The sequence below is a fragment of the Sinohyriopsis cumingii genome, unplaced genomic scaffold (genome assembly GCF_028554795.1).
Source record: "Sinohyriopsis cumingii isolate HCF-2022 unplaced genomic scaffold, ASM2855479v2 utg001944l, whole genome shotgun sequence".
Classification (NCBI taxonomy): Eukaryota; Metazoa; Mollusca; class Bivalvia; order Unionida; family Unionidae; genus Sinohyriopsis; species Sinohyriopsis cumingii.
This window is the reverse complement of record NW_028316088.1, coordinates 708,299-716,219: the sequence shown is the minus strand read 5'-3', so window position 1 is coordinate 716,219 and position 7,921 is coordinate 708,299. Positions and strand designations below refer to the sequence as shown.

General features: G+C 37.7%; 1 protein-coding gene across 4 annotated transcripts in view; it reads left to right on the top strand.

The window, feature by feature from the left end:
• Positions 1-2,299: 2,299 nt before the first annotated feature.
• LOC149771338 (uncharacterized) overlaps positions 2,300-7,921 on the top strand; it is a 47,055-nt gene continuing 41,433 nt past the window's right edge. For all 4 annotated transcript variants that reach the window (XM_089948604.1, XM_089948602.1, XM_089948603.1 and 1 more), the window contains exon 1: positions 2,300-2,377. The gene's annotated coding sequence lies outside the window, so the exon portion shown is untranslated. The remainder of the gene's footprint in view (positions 2,378-7,921) is intronic.

The following is a 7,921-nucleotide window of genomic DNA, read 5'->3' as shown; positions in this document are numbered from 1 at the left end:
CACGTATACTGATCTATATGGATATCCTATCGTTTAAAGCAAAGAGTCGTTAAACCCGCAACAACAACAACGTTTCCTGTCCACAAAATATTATTCTTAGTCCAATATTCAAAAACGTGGCGTGCATGTAATAATTTGGAGCAGCTTCATTGCTGTAACATATGAAACCAAGGAATAATAGCACATATCCGTTTATATAATATGTATTTACTTTCAAACTGTTCGTTTTAGGGCTAAATTCCGAAATCCTGTACACATGCATCAGCCTTCAGTTATATGCAATATGGTTTCAACAAGGTGACCATAACAATAGCCTGAATCGGCCTAGACTTATTAAGTTACAGTACCCGGTATTATACAGCAACTGCAGTGGCCAGCCAATGCACATTCACATAATCCAATGCGTAATGTCTCGTTCTTCATACTGCACGGTTGTTACTTTTTGTTACAAGTGCTGGCCCTTCTTATTTCCATGTCAGCATGCTTAAACACATCTTTCCTAAATCATTGGGTCATATCTTCGTTTCTTGCTTCAAATTATCGATTAACACATATATTATCTGATTCTTTAACATAACTCACTTTGAAGTAACTTTTATTTCTTTTATACTTGGAAGAAAATAGGCACTCCTGGTGCTGACCTTGGTACTTTCATGTTAAATTCGAATAACATTTATTTCACTTTCTGACAACTATTGAAGTTGTGATACTAGTTTTATTTCGTGAATGTTTCAGATTTGTGGTCACTTGTTGTTTTCATAATCTTACAGGTCCGGTATTTCTTTGTTTTCCTTAAATATTTGCTAATTATTATCCTCTTTTTATTTTAGAACTTTTAATTCTTCTTTTTAACGTCCTCGAACATCTATACTAGATGGTGATACACAATAATGTAATTATCTGACTTTATCAAAATTAATAAATATATGTGTCCAAGTTCTCTCATACTTTGCACGTGCATAACAACCTTTGAAATATAATCACTTTCGTATTGATATGCTATTGGCACTGGTATTAAGCACAGTTGCGGCCCTGGCGCTAGCATATATTGTACACCTATCTATAGAACCAAAAATTCAGAAATCAAAGAAATAATATCTCTCTCCCTCCCCCCCCCCTCTCTCCCAACTCTGATGTACAAATCATGCAACCAGTATTTGTAAATTTCGATTCACCAGCCACTCGAAAAGTTTGAATTTAAAGTTTCCATCAGTGTGTAACATACAATTAATGTGGACAATTAGCTTTGCTAGTTTGATCAACTTTTAGGCATTACTGTTTAGCTAAATTCTTCTTAGAACAGTTTATTGTGGGGACAATGGGTTGCAAGGTCTTATGGTTGTTCATAAGCCCTACATATACTGTGGAGCGTGTCGTTGCATGTCTCTCCGTCTGTTTATACGTCCGTCTGTGTATGCGTGTGTTCCAAATCCTTATGTGCCAAGTCTCTCCGTCTGTCTATACGCCCATATGTTTATGTGTGCGTTACAAGAAGTCCTAAACTACCAAATGGAACGTCATGCAACGTGATGACTATCTTGCAAGTGTGGTAGAGTCTGTAACAGGTGTATTAGTTTTACTTCTTACACGGATGTCCCGCAAATGGGTGGAAATAAAGGTAAACTTTTTATAAATAAAACCCATAGTGAAAATTTCAATTCAACGCTTGCAGTGATAATTAAAAACACGTCATATCTTTAACCAAGCTGTGAGTATTACCCCCTAATTACTGCATTGAGATGAGGTGTTTAACTGGTATTAATGGCACATCAACACTTATGAGACTTTGTTGTGCAGATCCTTTAGAACTAAAGTGCAATGCTCAGAGGCACGCCTCTGCAGCCGAAATGGAATGTTCTTAGAAGAAATTAGCACCCACCCAGTCTATCTGTCGCAAATAGAGCATACTGGGAGAGTTAATTTTTAGATGGAACAAAAGCATGAGAATCTGATTGTAAGCATTTAAACCTCTTCCGTTTGATTTGTTCGAACATGTTCTCATCCATTTTATACCACCAGAGAAACCACAATTACATATGAACAGTGCTAAAATAAATAATATTAGAAAGGAACTGATGACATGTGAGAACATAAACCAATTCAGCTCTACATATATCACATATCTGAGATTAAACATCCTCCGTTAATCTACCTTCCTCTCCCCCATCCACCTCTGGTATGTCCTTTTCAAGAAAAAGCAATTGCACAACTATATTGCAACACATGTGTTTCAAGCAAATCATGTTTAGACATATCTGTGGATAACAAACGTCAGTGTATACAGTATTTGTATAAGGTTATTATGGGTAGTATAAGTGTGAAGAAAGGAGCCATTTGTTCAGAAACGACAACACGGCTGTCTGTATAGTGAGTAAATGTAAGTATTGTATAACACTGATATTTAAATGTTGCTTCTTTTAAAAAAAATGCGGATGATATAATGGCTAGTTATGTTTTAGATTAAAATTGTGATTCTTCGTCTATCGGAGATGAAATAACTGGGTGAGTTTCAGTAGTCAACATTGATTCAAATATTTTGCGACAAAGACATTGACGATTCCAATAAAATCGATGTAGTGAGTAAAATTAGTTATTGCTTTAAGTAAATGTCGAAATTGATCTATATATGGAAGTAATGACTGGTATTTTACTGAAGTATTTATTCAACAGAATAAAAGCACATCTAAACCAGGATGTAAATTAATTGTTTCACCGGGCTACTGAATAACACAATATTGATATGGATGAATTGAGGTCGCATTAGCAAAATACACAGTTATATTACGTAAAGTAAAATGAACATCAACCCGGTCTCTATATAAACATTACTTTTCAGCTGTTGAGTCAGTATCTACATCATTATATGTGAGTGTTTATGTCTGTGCCTCTGTGTGTGTGTGTGTTTTCAGTTTCATTGCCCCCACATAATTATATTGACTTAAAAACTTTTGAATGCAAAATACATCCATAAGTTGATAATTTTCAGACAATATGTGTATTACTGACTGCAGAATTAGTACTTTATTACTGATTGCAGGGTGGTACTTTCCGGGGTTTTCCCGGGTTCTTCCTCCACCATTTATACTGGCCGCCATGTTTAGCCTATCTTGTACGAAAAAATGGCGTTCAACTCTACAACAACTGATTGGAGGACAATCCTAAGATAATGGTTGATCTGGGTACATTATGTACATATCACACGGAACATTCAGTGGAGGATGAAATTAAGTTTGCATTACAAATGTAAAGATATCGCTGCATTGAATTGGTACATGAACGGTTAGCTATTATCTGTAGGTTGTCAGATACGGCAATATATGTGATCAAAGTAGCTAGATGAAATTCAATTCGTGCATGTACTTAAGTACGCATTGTATTAAATCTAGGGTATGTGTTACTTGTATTTACGTCTCCGCTCATAACTAGGTTAGATTTATTGATTATCTGCTGATTACGGGCAGTCAGTGTCGGGAAGATATTTATGAACCCGAGTATTAACCAGTTTCTGAGAGCAGACGGCGTAAGGTGTAGTATTCACGAGATTTATGACGACATAAATTAGTTTTGTTAAAGAGACCCTTCCTAGTTCCTTAAAATAGGATTCTCGGGATATTTTAGTATACATGTTTGGTATATTGAGATTCTTGTATTAGGTGTTTGGGTCTTTTTTGGACAACTTGGTGTGAAGTATTTATATCAGTTTAAAATGTATGTACTTTTATAAGTATGTTCGCATGAATTGCTAAGCCAAAGGTATATATCAAAACTAGAGTTCCGACACAAGTTATCATTCTAATTTTGCACATGTGTTAAATATAAAGTTTGTTTAGATTTCCAAAATGTTTACATTTACCATTTTCCAAAATGAAAGTAAAAAATGTTTTTGCTCAAATTATTCAATATTATGAAAATGTTAGTGAAGATAATATTAAATATAATACTTAAAGTATCGTTTTTGAAGATATTACAAATGTTATGATATATGTTATTAAGCTGATTCAGTTAAAACAGTTTTTCTTTTGACATTTCTTCTCCTTGCTATATCCATACTGGCAGCAATCTTAGCAAGCAGTTGGTCAAGGCGCCAACGATAACCACCATTGGTCAGAGCTGCATTGTAGGACAATAATGTTTGCAAGTCTCGAACAAAGGTTACAGTTTGGGTCATCGATTAGTTCACATGTCTTGAAATTTGTTGGTAGAGGGACACCAGCATATACTGATCATAAGACGAAAGTTTCTTCGCATCAGCCTCCAGATGTCTCTCGAAGACAGTTTCCTGGACTTCGCCGCTTCCAAACAGCTAATCTCCCTTCTTCACAACACTTACATGTTTAATTCGGCGGTGTTCCTCTTCCGCAAGACTTATTTCTTTCTAGACGATGGAGCGCTTCTCGTTAATGCTTTTTTTTTCTTGCCACGTGGTTCTTTCGTGCTTCCCAGCCAAAATCTTACTGTTGATACCGTGTCTACTACGTCACAGTTTCTCAATCTTGATTCTGTCTCTTAAGCTGCAATTGATGCCGCTCACTTTCTTCTTATCCGTACCTCCGTTGTTGCTTCTCTTAACTTCGCATCTCCACTGTCTTCAATATCATCACCCGCTTGGATATGATCACCATGAACAACTCTGTCGCTGATGAGAGTGATAACTGAAGCTTGTTCCTGGTACTGTGCAAGCCAATACTATTTAAGCTCCCTGGCACTTCCAACGATTGTCACGAATGTTTATTGAAAATTGCCTGAATTGCTTATACGCTTTGTCTGCGATTTGGTAACCTATAAGTAACCAACAGATTCTTGGTAGAATACCATGCTGGTACCAACAGGCATGGAACCTCCCATGTAGCCCGCTTGTGTTTGTGGATTATATCGAGTCTTTAGCTCGGAGTGTCATATCTGCCACACTCTAACATTCATTCAGGGAGCTCTTAAACCACTTGTCGATGTTCTTAACTTAGTTGCTCACTCAGTGGTGGTATTACTTTCTCTCCTTTTTTGAACCTGTATCTATATTGCATCTTCACTTTCTTCAGGACCAGGCTTTATGACTTAGATGAACTGAACTTCATTCTAACCAAGTTAATCAGGTTATAAAATCTTCTAGCATCCACCTACCTTCCGATATTGACTTGGGTGCAATTGTGATAATATCCACGAAGGCCCGTGTAGGAGATTGGCGAACTTCTTTGACTCATTTGCTTTTTATTAGGTATAAAGTAACCCACTACAAGTAGCCACCAGTCTGTCAACATGCCTTTTTTCAATATGACCTTCATTAGCTTCCATAGTCTTCTGGTTTGTCTTGGACATTATTTGTAATCCTTGATAGGAATACCATTTCGTTCAGGAGCTAATGCTGCCCTTGCATCTGTTTTATAATGTCCTTTACGTCTTGCATTCTTTTTCTGATCTTTCAGCTGGAACTCCCTGCTCTTAACGCCAGGATGATCTCCGCTGACGCCTGAACCCTACTGTTGAGACACAAAACGCCATCCCACATGAGATCATAGGACCTGTCCAGCATGAAGTACACAAGCCCAGCTTTTTTTTAGTCTCTCCGTACTCGTCCTGCACGATATATGTGGGTTGCTCTTTTACGCCTAACAGTTTCCCAGGCATATAATGGTTGGTTTCAAATATAGTGTGGTCTTGCTTGAGGATGTAGCTTAATCCGTTGCTCGTGTTGTACCGCAATCACCGGTCGTGAACTCTATTCACGGAAAATGTTTTGCAAATATCCTCGTACTCAGTCATGCAAGAACTGGTCGATAACTCTGATGCTGATACTCCACTAGTTATAAATCTCAACAGCGCTTACGTTTCGAGAAATATGTTATTCCTGAATGAAACGCTATTCCGCTCACACACGTCGAGGTTGAGCAACAGCTGACAGAACTACTTCCTCTCTGCATTGCTATAGGTAAAGACGCAGAGGACGCTATATTAAGCGTTATTACTGAAACGAGTTCTTGTGCAATACCATCGCTCCACACTAGTATTGACAGTGAATAGTATACTGAGCAATTCTCTAGTTGGGACTGTGGCTAGAGAACATGCGATACACGCCGACTCAAGTACAGACCAGGAGGATATAACATTTAGATTGAGAATGGTAACAACAAAACTCAAATGGACAGCTCTCGTTACGATAAATGGCAATCAACCCTGATGGGTATTTCGTCGCAGATACGCTCAGAAGGGTAATACAGGTAGCGATTCCTGAAAGGATTGTTTGTATACTACAGTGTGCAATAGTGTGGATCGACTTCATAACGTGTGCCCTAAATATGACCTGATCCTTATCGTACCGCCACCAACTGTTCCTATTCTAAACGATATCTTCAACAACGGCACGCATATAGCGCCTAATCAACTGGCGTATATCACCATTCCGCAGTTTTACGTTCACCTCAAGCAGACAAACACAAATGGAAAAAAGTGTTGACACTACTACAATATATGTCTGTGACTCGTGAGTCTTACAGGGGCAAATGTGGTCCTGGCGTATTTAGTACCCGTCACCGACCCTGTTTGTACCAAAGGCTGGACTCAGGCCGCAAGGTTGTTTTAAGTACAGTAAGTTCCACTTTTAGTGCTCTGTACTTTACGACCAAAGAAATCATATTAGTTGCTATGGTTACCTCCGGCACTACATGTGTTTGATTTTTACCGCTGAGTTTATGACAAGACTTTTGAACGTTGGTGATTTTACTGATTTTACACTAAGCAACAATAACCACACTATCACCGTCCCAAGCACCAGGTTCTATTTCATTAATCTCTACGGTATTCGCAATGACGAAACGTAAGCGTTACTCAGTCAGTATAAAGGAAACTTAATACCACATGAAGGCAGGGTTGTCATTTCTGCCTAAGTCGTAACAGTAGCATTTAGGTATTTTTGGCCTTTTTTTTTTTTTTTTTTTTTTGGGGGGGGGGGTGTTTTGATGCTTCAATGGAGTACTAGCGCAGTGCATAAAATAATCGACATCCACGAAAGTACACGCCACTGGTACAAGAATATTTACGTCAGAATGGGTATGACACGCCTGGAGCAAATTAATATGGAATGATGAAGCAAAGCAAAAATACATTGGGCACTGATTACAGCAAGAACACACTAAGCATGTCTGTGTTATTGGTAATTGCGTTTGTGGACGGGCCGACTTTGATTCAAATACACTCAACCCATCCACAATATAATTTGTGTCGTCATCATCTTTATATTCAAGATCGGCGGGATCATAATCACCAGAACCACCGCAACCATTTTATTATTATGACACATTTAATCATCACAATCTGAATATTGTTCACTATGTGGTAATTTTATAATCATTTTATTTCAAACCATTAGCAATTTTAAGTTAGGAAATATGTTTAGATTCATTACTATAAAACATCTGATTTTAAAACCCTCCCATGAAAGGTTTCTTCCGTAGGACATTGCCTTACGAATGACTTCTTTCCTAATATACGTTCGTGAAAATGGCCAATGTGTTCAAAGTACTGGAGAGGACCAAGAGCCCAATTTTTCTATTACTGGAAAACAAAACACGGAAACATAACATTAATAGAGGCAGCAAGAGAGGAATGGGACCACAAGTTTGAAACTGAATTGACATTCTATGATATAGCAGCAGTATTAATCGCGCAACAGATAAATAATCGTTTACAATATTAACGATAGCTGTTGCAGAAGCAATATTAGCTTAGTTTGTAAAGAAAGTGATACATTCTTTACTCTATTGTTTGTTTCGACTACACTTTGGATTAAATGCGAGCAACAAATCAGCTAATGCTGGAAGAAACACAATGACATGAACGGCTACGGTGTCCAGAGGCTTTTTATAGACAGTTTATTACCCTGCCTATAGTACCAGGTATTACTATGATTGCTTTTCTGTCTACCTCGATG